Source organism: Dendrobates tinctorius, unplaced genomic scaffold (genome assembly GCF_039654945.1).
Source record: "Dendrobates tinctorius isolate UK_male_01 unplaced genomic scaffold, ASM3965494v1 ptg000075l, whole genome shotgun sequence".
Taxonomy (NCBI): domain Eukaryota; kingdom Metazoa; phylum Chordata; class Amphibia; order Anura; family Dendrobatidae; genus Dendrobates; species Dendrobates tinctorius.
The window spans coordinates 27723031-27739820 of record NW_027361743.1 but is presented as its reverse complement, the minus strand read 5'-3'; the positions used below and the strand labels follow the sequence as shown (position 1 = coordinate 27739820).

The following is a 16790-nucleotide window of genomic DNA, read 5'->3' as shown; positions in this document are numbered from 1 at the left end:
GACCATCTGTCCGTGCTGTAGAAAACCTGTTCATCAGAACCAAGGGCTTCAAGGTTTCACCTCTCCAGGTGAGACCTAACAGATGCAGCATGGTGTGTGATCTATGGCACTTGCAACAAATGGGAGTATATTGATATAGAAATATCATAGACCAGAGGTCCCCAACTTGTAGATCGAGAGCCACATGTGGCTCCCGGGCCCATGATGTGGGGCTCACGGCTATTGCTTGGTGCATTAGCACCCGGTGTAGCAAACAGCTATTAAGAGTAGATCTCTAGATGGTGTAGCCACCTGCACAGAAGTGCAGATCTAAATGGGGGTAAGATAGGAAACCCAGGAGCTTGGCGTTCTACCTTGGTGTGATTTCAGTGGAAAAGCTTTGGCTGTCATTATATCGGGAATAGGGGGCTCTAGGTTTCACTACTGTGAGGGGGGCAGGAGCTGGATGTGGCTCGCGACCCTCTCTGAGTTGAATGTGGCTCTCCAGGTCAGAAAGGTTGGGGACGTCTGTCATAGACTATTACAAGAAGTAATGGAGTACAGCCCCATCCTTACAACATGAAAGAGTGACCTCTGCTGACTGTGTCCCAGTCTACACAGCGAAGCTGACAAGTGAGCTGCAGAAAACAGGAAGGATATTTCATTTTTGTTTAAGAGAATTGTCACACAAAAATCAAAAAGACGCCAAGAAGTTATCATAGCAATCTGAAATAATAATTTTTCTTAAGATAAATTCTCTTTCACATTCCTGACCATGAAGAAATCCTGGGAAAAAAAGACATTTAAAATTAGGGTTTTCAAAACGTTAAGGTGATAGTTTCAATGATTTTTCCAGAGCAGGCCTGTTATACCATGTGTTCTGCAAATACTGTGTATAATTGGCGTGCTTATGCACGGTAAAGAACTATTTTGATGAAGGGCCAAAGAAAAATCCTCCTCTTCGTATTAAACTGGTTCTCGCATTCAGTGTAGCAAAAAATCTGTAACTCACCCCTAGCAGATTAAGTAAAAGGGCTAAGTAAAGGCTGCGGAGATGTGTAAATATGTCGCCTATGGTGGTGAAGGAACGTTACAAGACCGGCCAAGAAACCTTTCAACCGGGATTAGTAATGGCAAGAAATACCTGTTACAACAGAAGAAAAAAGGCTATCACTAGAGAAATGATGTCAGGCTACATTGTGATAAAGACAAATAAGACCTCTCTTAGCGTGAGAGCAGAAATAAAGTATAGAATCAAGAAGATTATGACAACTTTTGTAGGAGGTTAATACAGCAGAACATTCTGTTTTGTTTGTGCCAAATTTCGTTAAGTGGTACTTTGTTGGTTGAGCTAATGGAATTTAATCCTCTCTGGGTACTAACGTTTCTTTGCAATGATTTATTGAGTTACCTTTTTGTGTATTCAGTGGATTTGACAGAGATAATTAATTTCTTACGTTCACCGAGAGAGGCCAGGAATTGTATGCATTCTTTGGAATCAGTCGGGGTCACTTGAGATCTGCTTCAGAGACGCTTTCTGACTGTAATGTGACATTTCATTTTCTACTGATAGGGATATGCCTCATAGAGCCAATCTGATCTGCCTCATATCTTTGGATTGCAGGTGACATGGGGTTAATATAGAACGATTATGGTTAAAGCACCACTCCAGCGTTTGTGTTTTTCATTTCACCGCTGGAGGGGTGCTTAAAATCCAAGTCTCCTGCCCTCTGTCTGATACTCACCTTCTGGCGTTTACACTGCCGCCCCAGTCCTTCTCCAGCAGTTTGTGACCTGCCGACTGTTTCAGTGCTTCATGGAGCGGCGGAGCCTTGTTTCGTTATGGTCTCTTTCTGACTCTTATAGATTTGCGTTAAAAGCTTGTGAATGTAGCTTCTATCCTCCATGCAGACGCTGCACTCACAAGATGGTGCTGTGGGACCGCAGCGGCGCTGAAAAAACGCTAAGACACCAGCGCCACTCCAGTGGTGACAAAAAAAAATAGCTAGAGTGGTGCTTTAAACAGAATCTGTCAGCAGGTTTTTGCTATGGAATCTGAGAGCAGCATAATGTTGGAGCAGAGACCCTGATTCCAGAGATGTGTCACTTACTGGACTGCTCGGTGCAGTTTTGATAAAATCCCTATTTTCTCTGCTGTAGATGTAGCGGTGCTATAAATGCTGAGCTCTGTATAACCCCGCCCACACCACTGATTGGAAGCTTCCTGTATATACTGAGCACTGTTAGCGAGCTGCCAATCAGTTTTCAGCGTGAGGTTACACAGGTTATCTGGATCGGCTTACATGCAACACCTAGTCCTCCATTGATAATTTACTGCTGATAAAACACGGATTTATTTTTAAACTACAGCAAGCTGCTGAGCAAGTGACACGTCGCTGCAATCAGGGTTTCTGTCCCTACATTTTGCTGCTCTCAGATTAAATAGCAAAAACCTGGTGACAGATTCTCTTTAAAAAGGTTTTCGCAGATCAACCAAAATGTAGCTAATGGGAAATGCCATAAAATATCAAAACCACCATTACTTTCTTGATGAATCATCTGTGCTCCCCGGAAGTCTGTTTATTTTTCGGCAGCTGTTACGTTACGCCTACCCATTTGACCACTGTATTCAATCATTGGCCTTGATGAATTTGTGCCATCCATTTTCGCATCACTGCTGGACCCATTGATTGGCTTCAGTGATCACGTTACTGCTGCAGAAAAGTAAACCGAGGCGGCAGCGAGACCTAGGGCAGGAGTATTATTGCTTATTTTGTTATTTTCATGAAAATTTAAGGCACCACTCCAGCTTTTTCTTTTATTGCACTGCTGGAGTTGTGCTTTAAATGTTAATCCCCTGGCCCTGTCTCATATTCACCTACCGCAGCCTTCATCCTTTTCCCAGAGTCACTCCCGTCGGTCTTCGGGAAAAAGTGACCCGCTGGTACAATCCAGTGTTTCATGGAGCGCGTTGGGGGTCAATCTTCAATACATCTCTGTGACAACCTCCTTCTGGCTCTCATTGACTTACATTGATTTCTAGCCAGTCAAACGTTACGGACACGAGATGGTGCTGCAGGTCCAGAGCGGCGTCAATAAAAGGTGAAACCACTGGATGGTGAGTATAAGAACAGGGGCAAGGGACTTACATTTAAAGCGCCACTCCAGCGCTGAAAAGAGCAAAAATGTTGGAGTGGTGCTTTAAGCAAATATTGTTGGTCTCGAAAAAGCCTTTTAAATAATTACGTTAACTAGGTTAAAGTCAATTACTGATGTGTAAAAGTTGACAAACTTTAACGCCAACTTACAGTTGGATTTTTACAACACAATTATTAACATGCACACTGCAGAAAGGTCACTACTACTCCTAAGCTTATCCCTAGGCACCCCTCCACAGCGATCCACTCACACCACACGTCAGATCTAAACCAACTAGTACACACTAAAAGTAAAAAGTGGTAAAAGTAAAAGCCGAAAATGTCAAGATTTTTTTTATGTGATAGGTGACATAAAAATAAAACACCCTTTATAAAAATATATATTTATAATAGATATCACTTTCGGATCTACATGATTTCATCTATCTGAAGTTTTTCCCCAATATGATCATATTTTAATATAATTTACATAGTTATTATTTTCTTAGGACGTGCCGGGCTTTTCTTTTCGTGAGACTGTGATTCTGCTCCCTCTGAAGAGTTAGAATATATTATTGACTGCTCAAAATAATGTGTGTTCCCCAATTCTCTTGTTAACCACAATCTTTACAGTACAATCTTGCACGCTGAAAAACATATCGAATGGTTACCTCTCGTCATACTTTGGTCTAGCTTTCTGAGTGCAAAAACAGATGGAGGTAATTTCAGAAGCAGGAGATCCCCAAAGTGATCTCATATTCTTTCTCTTTCAAAGCTTTCCTCATTATAGAATGAAGATTTTATTTTTTTAACGTTAAATAATGGGATTTATAAAAAGTGATCCGACTCTCTTCTGTGGAAAGAGCCAAGGAACTTCCCAGAAGGACAACGATCTCTCATAGTGCCAGGACATGGAACGTATATAGAAGTGTCATGGGGATGGGGATTCCCAAACCTCTCTCATTGTGATATGTTGATTTTATGATAAAAAAAGAAATCCAGCTTTATTAAGGACAATGACTGGATGCCAGACCAGTGATCTTTACTCCATCAGTTATTCCATAGGAGCTATTCACACTAAAGGTCCATTTATACTATAAAGCAGTGGTCCCCAACTTTTCTGACTTAGAGAGCCACATTCAGCTCTGAGAGAGGGTCGCGAGCCACATCCAGCTCCCTCCTCCCTCACAGTAGTGTGGGGAAGGTGACTTGACGGACAGACTTGACGGGAAGTAGGAGGGGACGATTTGTGCACTATAGATGAAGATTGGCAATGACAGAAAGGTAACAGCAGGGAAAGACAGAAAAGGGAGTGCAGTACCGAAATTTGACCACAAGATGGCAGGGGGGAGTGTAGTTCAGGACTTGACATCAGCTTATGGCTATAGAAGCTGCTTAGTCATGGGGGGCGGGGAGATAGGAACCCAGGAGGGAAATTCCCAGTGAGAGGGGATAAATAGGACTGGTCGGGGTTCCAGAGAGGTTAGTCCCGGGAGGAGCTCAGCAGAGGAAGACTCAGGACAGAAGACGGAGAATGGTGAAGAGCTCGACCAGGGGACTGACAGGAGAAGACAGTCAGGGGGGTGGCCCTGACACGACGTACTGCAGGGCAGACGAGGCCCCGGGGGTACCGATTGGACGACGACCTCGGGCAGGTGAAGCGCTGGTGGTAGATTGGTCTAGGACAGCCCCAGCGAAAGATCCACGAGGGACGTCATCACGACTAAAGGAAAGGTGAAAGGTACCCGGGCCTGGAAACGGAGAGCTGTAAAGGAACTGCGGTGCATGGCTATGGTCGTCAGGAGGACGGACAATAAACCCGGATCTGTTACAACTGAATTCTGCCTCCGTCTCGTCTTTGCATCGTCTGGTCGTGGTAAGCAGTGGACCACCCCCCAATCCGGCCCACTACCACAGTAATGGCAACCAAAGCCCCATTACAGATATAATGATAACCAAAGCTTTTCCATAGAATTCACCCCGAAGCAGTATACCTAGATCCAAAGGTCCCCATAATACCCCCATTCAGTATTCTCCCATCCAGCACTCCCACCACACTGTCACATCCATATTCAAGCAATTCCTCTGACAGGTAGTATCATCTTGTCTCCAGCGTACCATACTTAAATTATTTCTAAACCCCTAAGCCCAGTAAATGTGCATCCAGATTTGTTCTTCTGTGCAGGGCTACCCACGTAATTCACTATTTTGAGATGTGCTCTTCATACCTGTTTGCTAGACCTGGACCTAATGCACCAAGCTGGCAGACAGTCACGAGCCACAATTCATGGAACCACGAGCCACATGTGGCTCCTGAGCTACAGGTTGGGGACCTCTGCTATAAAGTAATTGTAATCCAGAATTACTAGGAACACTCATTTCACACTCGCTCATCACTAATCATAATGCTATGTGAACACCGGCAGACCACGTAGTGGCATCAATAGAAGGTTCCGGTATGGGAGAAGATTATCTTATTTTTATTTTATAACGGGAACTACTTAACTCATAAAGGGGTTGTCCAGGTAATGAATTTGGCTCTGTGACGAGGTCAGCTTACGCTGAGTCGACTTTTTCTTTAGAGTGGACCCTCTGGGTCGTGGCACCCACCCACCTAGGGAGGGTCAGGGGCAAGACCAAGGGGGTGAGCCACCACGACTGCTGGCACCAGACGGCCAGCTCAGGTAGACACTAGGTACGAGTGTCTGACAACAAAGGACGTGCAGGAAACAAGACAAGACGTAAGTTCAAGGTATCTTCATTAAGACAAATTCAGGATAACACTAGTTGCAAAACACAGCAAGGTGCGTGCGTGGCACGCCAAGGTCCATGGCATGGTACGTGCTAGAAGGCAAGTCCGGTTACCGGCAAGGACACGATGGCATTGGACTCTGGACAGCTGGCAAGGATCAAGGCATCAAGCTGTAGTCTTCATGCTTACGATCTCTGGCAGCGATCGGCAGGTTCCGGGAATCCAGCAGGCAAACCAGGGTACAGGCAAGGAGGCACGACAGATCTCCAGACATGGTGCGTGTTAGGGAACACGCTGAGGTCCAAGGTAAGATTCCAGGCAGGGTGCGTGCTAGGGGCACACCAGGGTCCAGGTCAAGGTGCAAGGCAAGGTGCGTGTGTAGGGACACGCCAGGTTCAAAGTTCAACATACAAGATAGGGTGCATGTATAGAGACACGCCAAGGCACAAGGTACAAGGCAGAGTCCTGCGCGTGCCAAGGGGCACCCCAGGGTCAGGTTCAAGGCAGAGTCCTGCGCGTGCAGAGGAGCACGCCAGGGTCAAGGTTCAAGGCAGAGTCCTGCAAGTGCAGAGGGGCACGCCAGGGTCAAGGTTCAAGGCAGAGTCCTGCACGTGCAGAGGGCATGCCAGGGTCAGAGGCAGAGTCCTGCGCGTGCAGAGGGCACACCAGGGTCCGGGTTCAAGGCAGAGTCCTGCGCGTGCAGAGAGGCATGCCAGGGTCAGGGTACAGACTAGGACCTGCACGTGCTAGAGGGCACGACAGGGTACATGGCTAGGCCTGCGCGTACTTTTACAGAAGCACGGGGAGGTATGCCACGGGGCAGGCGAGGGCCTGCGTGTGCTAAGAAGCACGGAGCGCACAGTGCAGAGACAGCGTGAGTGCAAGGAAGTACAGAGAGCATGGCTGGGGCACTGGCTAGCTGGACGGGCTGCAGCACAAACAGGCGGGTAAGACTCCAGCAAACCAGACTGGGGCATAGCAGGCAACACAGCTGTCACTGACCGACGAGCACGGCTGAGGCACAAGCAGGCGGGCATGGCTAGGGCGGGCACGACTGAGGCACAAGCAGGAGGCTAGGAAGGCCAGGTGCATGCAAAGGGCACACGAAGAGGCAAGGCAAAGCAAGATACAAGGCAAAGCTAGGCAGGGTACGGAACAAGGAGCGGAACGTAGGCAGAAGCACAGAGCGGGGTCAGAGAGAGTAAAGGACTAGCAGCGGAGCGTAGGCTGAAGCCCAGAGCCGGGTCAAGGCAGAACCTTGAGACTAGACATGGAATGTGCTAGAGAGCACGATAGGACAGAGTCTAGCAGCGGAGTGTAGGCCGAAGCCCAGAGCCGGGTCAAGGCAGAACCTTGAGACTAGACATGGAATGTGCAAGAGAGCGCCATAGGGCAGAGTAAGGAAAACCAGGCAGAGACAGAGAATGTGGAAGTACTACAAGTCCAAGGAAAGCAGAGACAAAACATGGCACAAAAGACAACACAAGACAAGGCACGAGACAAGAGGCGGAGTACAAGCACAGAGCGTGTGCAGAGACGCACTACAGGGCAGAGTGCAGAGGCACAGAATACAGGGAGCGACCAAGGAGACCAAGCAGCCATGCAGGGAAGCAACACGATACTCAGGCCCAGACCATAGCACCTGCGCTTCCGGGTGAGGATCAGGGAAGGACTTCCGGTTCAAATCCTCCAGGATCATAGAGAGCGTGCTAGAACAGACTGGGCTGAACCATAGAGAAGGTCACATGATCAGGGGCTCCAGGAATACATAGAGGATTGCAGAATCAGACAGTGCTGGAACATAGGAAAGGTCACATGATCAGGGGCTCCAGGAATACAGAGGATTGCAGAATCAGAGCAGGGACGGATGGTTACCTAGCAACGGCGCGCAGCCCTGAGGGAAGGCGCGCGTGCACACCGCTCCAGGCATCTTGCAGGATGAGACATAACGGGCATAAGAATTCAGTGCACGTGCACACCGCTCCAGGAGTCATGCGGCATAACAGACATGGCGGGCATGACAGGCATAACGGACATGACAGGCATAACGGACATGGCGGGCATGACAGGCTCATTTAACTCGAATACGCTTCACATTAAAGGGAATCTGTCAGTAGGATCAACCCTTCAAAGCCATCTATATGGGCATGGAGGTCATGAATAAAATTTTACCTTGATATCTGTGATCTGATGTCTTATTCCAACATTCCTGTCTTTCTTATATGTAAATGAATTGTTAAGATCTATGGGTTGGACATAGATCTCCATGAGAATATGAATCCAGAGATTATTGTAAATGAAAGGGTGGCTTATATCTGTATTCACTAGTATATAATACTTGTAAAGAAGAATACTGTTGAGATCTTTAGAGAGAGATAATCTTCTCACTGTGACAACTCGTGTAATCGACTGTATTTTAGGTTAGAGTCCTATCTGTTAAAAAAAAAACGGAGCACGCTCTGACCAATGTTATTCAATGGCGCAGGTACATCTTCTCTTTTCCATTAGGTCTATGACATCATGTGATCAAAAACTGAGTATCTGAATCCTTCTAAGCTCTATGTAGAAACAAGAGGTAATTTTTCACTGTATGACTCAAGAGTCACTGCAAAAGTCCCTGGCAAGGGGGAGGAAGGAGCAGCTGGGTCAGGAGTTAAAGAGGGTGAATATAAATGCAGGGACAAGAGACTTCATGTTTCTACTTACAGCAGGGAAAAGAGAAGAGTATAAAGGCAAAATGAGCAATTGTAAGTGCACAGTGCTATATAATATGATGACTGAAATATATTAAAGAGGATAAAAACTTTGATGGGAGTGCTTCTTTAAGATCACTGAACCCAGTGAAGATTTGACTCGCCCCCAGAGGCCGTGGGGTACTCGGTGCCGGGCCCGTTGTCTACAATGGGAGATGTCACAGTGGCAGTGACCCGGTTCATGGCCTCAGGCGGTCAATGTAAAAGGGGTAGAGTGATGGGGATAAAGTTGTTGAGATGATTCGTGATGCCACCTGTGGTTTCTGGTCAGTTTGACCAGCGCTGCAGGGTTGCTTCTCTGGGACAGATGGTGCGGTGCAGCAATGATGTTAAAGCTCACATCCCCACAGGTGGAGCTGTAGTCCCAGGGCAGGGTAGATGAGGTTGGCAAGTGGGGAGATGGTGTAAAGAAGTAGATGTAGCAGAGCCGGGTGTAAGGCGCAAGAATAAGTGGAGGACACAAGGGCATGTAGTTCCAAGGCTTTACTCACAGTCTGGTGCACACAGATGCCCGTTTCGGTGCCGTGTCCTCCATGTCAGGGGCTCAGCCAACTCCCAGGCAAGGTAAAGTACACCTTTCCAGCACTCCTACAACATGTGCCTTCTCTGTACGTCTCCACACTAGTGCCTAATCTGAAGTACTTGTAGTTGCGTATTAAACTCAAGTTCCTCCTTCTTGATGTTCCTATGAACTCTACTTGTACGTCAGACAGCTGTAGCCTGCTCCGGGGACTCCTTGCTATCATGTCCCGGCTCACCCATGTTGCTGTTGTGCCCCCAAGTCTTAGATGGGAATAAAGTGGTGACGACTTCTATTCCTCCGGTTTCTGCTGCAGGAACATCAGTATCCATGCAACCTCGGGGACCAGACCCCGGCCATGCGCTTCAAACTTGAGGAAGGGCTGCGCTCTGACCCTAGTCCTTAGTTCTCTTCTTATCCTTACGTTCCGTACTAAACTATCTTCCCTCTGAAGAATCAGGCTTTCTATGGCTCTTTTGTGTGCCAGCAGCTCCAGGTCACAGGAGTCTACTGCAGCACTTCCTTCACTCCATCCCTCTCAGGTGATCTTCTCTCACAGACTGACACTTTCCTAATATTCTCCCGCTCTATTGTGCAGTCTAAGCTCCACCCACCTGCCAGCACTCTTCGTGTTCCAAGCAGGGAGCCACCAAGGTTGCTCTGCTACACTACTGGTGTGCGTGTGGGATATGAATGTTGGAGTGTGGTCAGGTGTCTCCATCTTACCTGGATAGTGGGGTACCACACCTTAGGAGGAGGTGCAGTACCTCTATGGTGACTGAACCCTCAAGGGCACCACAGATTCCTTTGGTGACCTAGTCGTAACCACTCTAGGTTTAACCCCTTTACCCCCAAGGATGGTTTGCATGTTAATGACCACTGTCCATTTATGAGGTAATAACTCTGGAACGCTTCCATGGATCCCGGTGATTCCGACATTGTTTTCTCGTGACATATTGTACTTCATGATAGTGGTAAAATTTCTTTGATATGACCTGCGTTTATTTGTGAAAAAATGGAAATTTGGTGAAAATTTTGAAAATTTCACAATTTTCCAACTTTGAGTTTTTATGCCCTTAAAACAGAGAAATATGTCACACAAAATAGTTAATAAATAACATTTCCCACATGTCTACTTTACATCAGCACAATTTTGGAACCAAAATTTTTTTTGTTAGAAAGTTATAAGGGTTAAAAATTGACCAGCGATTTCTCATTTTTATACCACCATTTTTTTAGGGACCACATCACATTTGAAGTCACTTTGTGGGGTCTATATGATAGAAAATACCCAAAAGTGACACCATTCTAAAAACTGCACCCCTCAAGGTGCTCAAAACCACATTAAAGAAGTTCATTAACTCTTAAGGTGCTTCACAGGAATTTTTGGATTGTTTTAAAAAAAACGAACATTTAACTTTTTTCACAAAAAATTTATTTCAGATCCAATTTGTTTTATTTTCCCAAGGGTAACATTAGAAATTGGCCCCTAAAAGTTGTTGTATAATTTGTCCTAAGTACGCTGATATCCCATATATGCTGGTAAACCACTGTTTGGGCACATGGCAGAGCTCGGAAGGGAAGGAGTGTCGTTTGACTTTTCAATGCAAAATTGGCTGAAATTGAGATTGGACGCCATGTCGCATTTGAAGAGTCCCTGATGTGCCTAAACAGTGGAAACCCCCCACAAGTGACCCCATTTTGGAAAGTAGACCCCCCTGAGAAACTTATCTAGATGTGTGGTGAACCCCCAAGTGCTTCACAGAAGTTTATAATGTAGAGCCGTAAAAATAAAAAATGATCTTTTCGCCCCCAATTTTTTATTTTCCCTAGGGTAACAGGAGAAATTGGACCTCAAAAGTTGTTGCTCAATTTGTCCTGAGTACGCTGATACCCAATATGTGGGGATAAACTACTGTTTGGGCACATGGCAGAGCTCGGAATGGAAGGAGCACCGTTTGACTTTTTCAGCGCAGAATTGGCTGGAATTGAGATTAGACGCATGTCGCATTTTGGAGCACCTGATGTGCGTAAACAGTGGAAACCCCCCAATTCTAACTCCATCCCTAACACCAACACACCCCTAACCCTAATCCCAACAGTAACCATAACCCTAACCATAAACTTAACCCTAAAACACCCCTAACCCTAATTTCAACCCTAATCCCAACCCTAACCCTAACTTTAGCCCCAACCCTAACCCTATCCCTAACCCTAATGGGAAAATGGGAATAAATACTTTTTTTAGTTTTATTATTTTTCCCTGACTAAGGGGGTGATAAAGGGGGGTTTGATATACTATTTATAGCGGATTTTTATGTTTGGCAGCTGTCACACGATAAAAGATGCTTTTTATTGCAAAAATAGTTTTTGCGTCACCACATTTTGAGAGCTATAATTTTTCCATATTTTGGCCCACAGAGTCATGTGAGGTCTTGTTTTTGTGTGGGACGAGTTGATGTGTTCATTGGTACCATTTTTGGGTACATGACATTTTTTGATCACTTTTTATTCCGTTTTTTGGGAGGCAGAATGAGCAGCAATCAGGAATTCATGAATTTCTTTTTTTTGGGGGGGGGCGTTTATACCGTTCCGCATGTGGTAAAATTGACAAAGCAGTTATATTCTTTGTGTCAGTACGATCACAGCGATACCTCTTTATATCATTTTTTTATGTTTTGGCGCTTTTATTCAATAAAAACTATTTTATAGAAAAAATAATTATTTTTGTATTGCTTTATTCTGAGAGCTATAACTTTTTTATTTTTCTGGTGATGGAGCTATATGGTAGCTTGTTTTTTGAGGGACAAGATGATGTTTTCAGCGGTACCACGATTATTTATATCCGTCTTTTTGATCGCGTGTTATTCCACTTTTCGTTCGGCAGTATGATGATAAAGCATTGCTTTTTTGCCTTGTTTTTTTTTTTAAATGGTGTTCACTAAAGGGGTGCGCAGATCGCATGCAGCCGTGTGCGATAGTAGAAGGAAATGACCAGATGGGGCAGGCAGGGGTTGGGGCTTAGCGGTGCCGTGCTCTGCATGTGAAATGCGCTAGTCTGAAACCAGCCTTAGCCTGGATAGCTCTTTTTATAAACACACATTGACAATTTGGAAAAACCAGTAAAAAAAAGCCACAGTTACTTGGGCATCTGGTTTTGTACTATTAATATATAGAAGGATTTTTTAGACCTAATTAAAGAATATAAAAAAAAATTTCCTAAAGGGCTTTCCTGGAATTAGAAAGCTACAAGACGTGACTCAGCCCATAGACAACAGCCATGCTACTTTTGAGGAAAAAAAAGCTCATTTTGGATATGTCCTATTTAAAGGATGCGACCATATAGCAAATAATCTTGTGGATAGTGATCAGGGTTTACAACATTTATTGTTTTTATTTTTTCTGGATATCTTCTCAAAATATCACGAACAGGCAACTTTTTTTATGGACACACTGGAAAACCATAATAATATAGAAGTGATACATGCCTGCAGATCAAAAATCCTATAAGACATCATCTGCCTTCACTGTAAACTGTAAAACTGTGATAAATACGGGTATAAAAATCTGTACAAGTCCCTCTAGCTTCAAAGAAATCATGGACACGTCAAATTTTTTAAATGGACAAAATTGTCCTATTTTTTTCCAGACTGTCCAACAATTTCTAATAATGAGCAGACCAGCAACGGCCCCCATACACAATGGACTAACGTTATCCAAACCCGCTGATATCAAATGGGTACGTCCAACACTCTAATGTGTACGGGAACGAAGGCCAAATGATTGTCGAAGAAGATGATGATCGGGCATGTCTGATTTGTGACTGCCAATCATATTGTTTTCCCATGAGAATCCCTTGAGATGAGATGTCTGCTGGTGGCTTTTCACAGAGAACACATGAGCGCACGTCTGATCAAGAGTTCCTGTGTATGGTAAGGTAGGCTGAGATGGCTGTCAGTCAAACAATAGTCTGAAGCATTCAGTTCAGTCATCAGCCATCTAATGTGTATGGTGGGCATAACATTGAGATCTAATCTTTTCAATTACTCTCTTTGACAGTAGTGCAGGCATATGGAGGACAAGTGGGTCCTAGTCATTTCATTACATACAAAAATATTGTTTTGTGCCTCATCTCCGATTTGTCTCTTGTTGGTCAGCCTGTGGTAGCAATTGATAGTGGTGATTTCTTGAGAGTCTGTCCAGGAAGGATGGGAAATCTTGAAAAATTAGATTCTCAAAGCACAATCTTTAACAATTCCAAAAAGAGGGAAGAATACGAAGCATTTAAGGAAACCAGGATGGATGAACTCAGAACGTAAACACATGCTAAAAAGGAAGAAAAAAATGTTTATCAAATGTAAAGAGGGAGGCATATCTAAAGAAGAATATAATGCTGTCTGCAGAACCTGCAGGGTACGAATCAGATTATTTAAAGCTGACAATGAATTAAGGCTTGCAAGAGACGTCAAAAACAATAAAAAAGGATTTGGCGGACATGTCAAAAGTAAAAGAAAAGTCAAAGATGCTATAGGATTTTTACAGGATGAAAATGATGAAATGGTAAGAAAGGGTGTTGAGAAGTCCGAACTTTTTAATTCCTATTGTGCATCTGTTTTCTCTCAGAAAGGAAATGTAATATCAACTGATCTTCACTGTCTTATTAAAGGAATAGACGAAGCCAGGATATCTATAAATAAAAAGATAGTGAGGAGACACTTGGCTAACATAAATGAATTCAAGTCTCCAGGTCCAGTAGAATTACACTCCAGAGTACTGAAGGAGATAGCAGAAGAAATTTTTGAACCACTCTCCATAATCTTTGAAAATTCTTGGAGAATAGGAGAAGTCCCAGAAGACTGGAGAAGAGCAAATGTTGTTCCTATATTCAAAAAGGGGAAGAAGGTGGACCCAGAGAACTATAGGCCAGTGAGTCTGACTTCTATACCAGGAAAGATCTTTGAACAAATTATTAAACAACATGTATGTAAGTACCTAGATAAGAATGAAGTGATTAACCAGAGTGAGCATGGGTTTGTAACTAATAAGTCATGTCAGACTAACTTAATTTTCTTCTATAACAGAATCACTGACTGGGTAGATCAGAGAAATGCTGTAGATATAGTATATCTTGACTTCAGCAATGCTTGTGACAAAGTATCTCACACCATCCTTATTGAAAAAATGACTAAATAACTAAATGACTAAGTATGGAATGAGCAAGGCAACTGTTAGGTGGATTCATAACTGGCTTAGTGATCAGACCAAAAGAGTAGTTGTAAATGGCTGCGCATCCAGTTGGAAGAATGTCTCAAGTGGGGTACCACAGGGTTCAGTCCTGGGCCCGGTATTCTTCAACATCGTTATCAATGATTTGGATGAAGGAATTGAGGGTACACTGATTAAGTTTGCTGATGACACAAATATCTCAATGGCTGTCACAATGCAGAAGGATCATCTTTATTTTCATTTGCACAAGGAAAGACTAGAAGCAATGGGATGAAATTGAATGGGAGGAGACATATTAGATATTAGAAAAAACTTTTTGACAATGAGGGTGATCAATGAGTGGAACAGGCTGCCATGAAAGGTGGTGAGTTCTCCTTCAATGGAAGTCTTCAAACAGAGGCTGGACAGACATCTGTCTGGGATGATTTAGTGAATCCTGCTTTGAGCAGGGGGTTGGACCAGATGACCCAGGAGATCCCTTCCAACTCTACCATTTTATGATGCTTCCCATGTGCTTTTACAATCCTTCCCAATTCTTGCACTTTATTGTCAGCAGTCTACCTTGCAGAATTTTTTACTCTCTCCTCTTTCTGCAACATCAATACTCTAGACTCTCAAGCAACTGCAGCAGCACACCAACCAGTTTATCACTCACTCAGCTCACTTTTTCTGGAAAGGCCTGTCTCTTACAGGAAAATGTAATCAGAAAATTATTGTTTAAATCAGATTTTTGTGTTACATGTATTTTTTTTTAAACATTTTTGCAATTTTGTTCCCCATATTAAATTTTTTATAAATTTTGCAATTTTCTTGCTGGCCAATGGGGCTTTTTTAGACTCTAACTTCCTGTTGTTTCTGGAAACAACACATGTACATAGCCAAAATGGTGGAACCTGTTTTATCAGCTGTGTCTAGAATACATTTGCAAAACCTTTAATAGAAACTATTCTACCAGAGGTTTAACTTGGACCCAATGCATATTCTGTAACAGAACCCCAATTTAATCCTAGCGCCCTTCTGTCACTTTAAAAGCCACCAGTACGAAATACTGTTGGATTAATAGCTGGATTTTCATCCCATCGGCTGTTATGTTCCCTTTTCGTCACCTTGCACCCTGACAGTTGATTGTTGTTCAGCCCACAAAGAAGTTGACTTCTGTGTCTGCCTCAGATGGCTGTACTTATGAGCAAACTTTTTGTAGACCCACATTATAGAGCTTTTATGGTTTTATTTTAGGCAATCATGAAAGGATTAGGATATTTATGATGTGAATCCATGCATAGTCCAGGTCATATTCTGGGAAAAGTGAGCTTAAGGGATTTTCATGTCATTGAGCAGTGATAATTGGCTGCATCATAGCCAGATAATTTCCATACACTTTAGCTCAGATTGTCTTTGTGACTGGTTATTGATCATGAAATATCAATGTCCTTAGACTCAAGAAGCTGTTTTGATCTTTGGGCAGCTAGAATTTGTGTTCAAGTCCATTTAAGGTCTGTGTGGTTGGCGAGCGAGCGCCTTCCTGCATACTAACCGTGTTACATATTGCTTTGTGGTCACATTGGATTGAACGTGCAGGACTGACTTAATTCAGGAAACTTCACTTGGAAACGATCTCAAGAAAGTTTTACAAAGTCTGTCATTTTCACAGCCAGCTTGGCCCAAGGTCGTTTGACGTCTGTATATTTTCTGTGACTCAATAAATATTTGCCACCATTAGTAGAGTCTCTATATAAGCCCAAAATATGTCATATTAGGAAACATGATGGGGAACACATTTCTTATGAAATTTTGGACTTCTGTAGTATGGACACTAGGAAAATTTAATATTATCACAGCAACCATGGTGTAAAAAAATGGAAATATTCAGGATAAAGCACTTGTATGTGTGGATAATCAAAGAGGTTGTCCTACCAGGAAGAAAAAAACTCACAATGGATAAAACTAATAAAGGATCTCCTGCCACTCTCACACCGACACTTCAGGGTCCCTGATGCAGGGATGATACGCCACATGTTAATTTGTTTCCTGCAGCCGATCACTGGCAGTAGCGGCTGGTTAGCCCCCCACCTAGTGGTATATATAGGGGGGATTACCTGACTTAAGCCTACATTGAAGGCTCCAATGAATGCCTCTGTTACAGGCTTACCGTGGCATATATCTCCTCTAGACTGTCTCGATTTTGTTTTATGGCTTTGTAGCGGCAACAATGCTTTTCTAGACAACGGGAAAATTAAGTAAAATCGATATTTACTGGTGCATGCCAAAGGGATGCTCATTGTGCATCCAGTGAATGAATGAGTCTATACTTGTGGACTTTATAGTGGCATCAGTCTGGTGCCTATGCCAGAAATGTAATGTGAACTGAGCCTAAATGCCTGAAGGAGCTACAGATTAAAAATCGGTGGTGCCATAGAAAATAC

At 43.8% G+C, this 16790-nt stretch overlaps 1 protein-coding gene across 1 annotated transcript in view; it reads left to right on the top strand.

The window, feature by feature from the left end:
• ATP8A2 (ATPase phospholipid transporting 8A2) overlaps nucleotides 1-16790 on the top strand; it is a 1255085-nt gene that overhangs the window by 597143 nt on the left and 641152 nt on the right. The gene's annotated exons all lie outside the window — the stretch shown is intronic.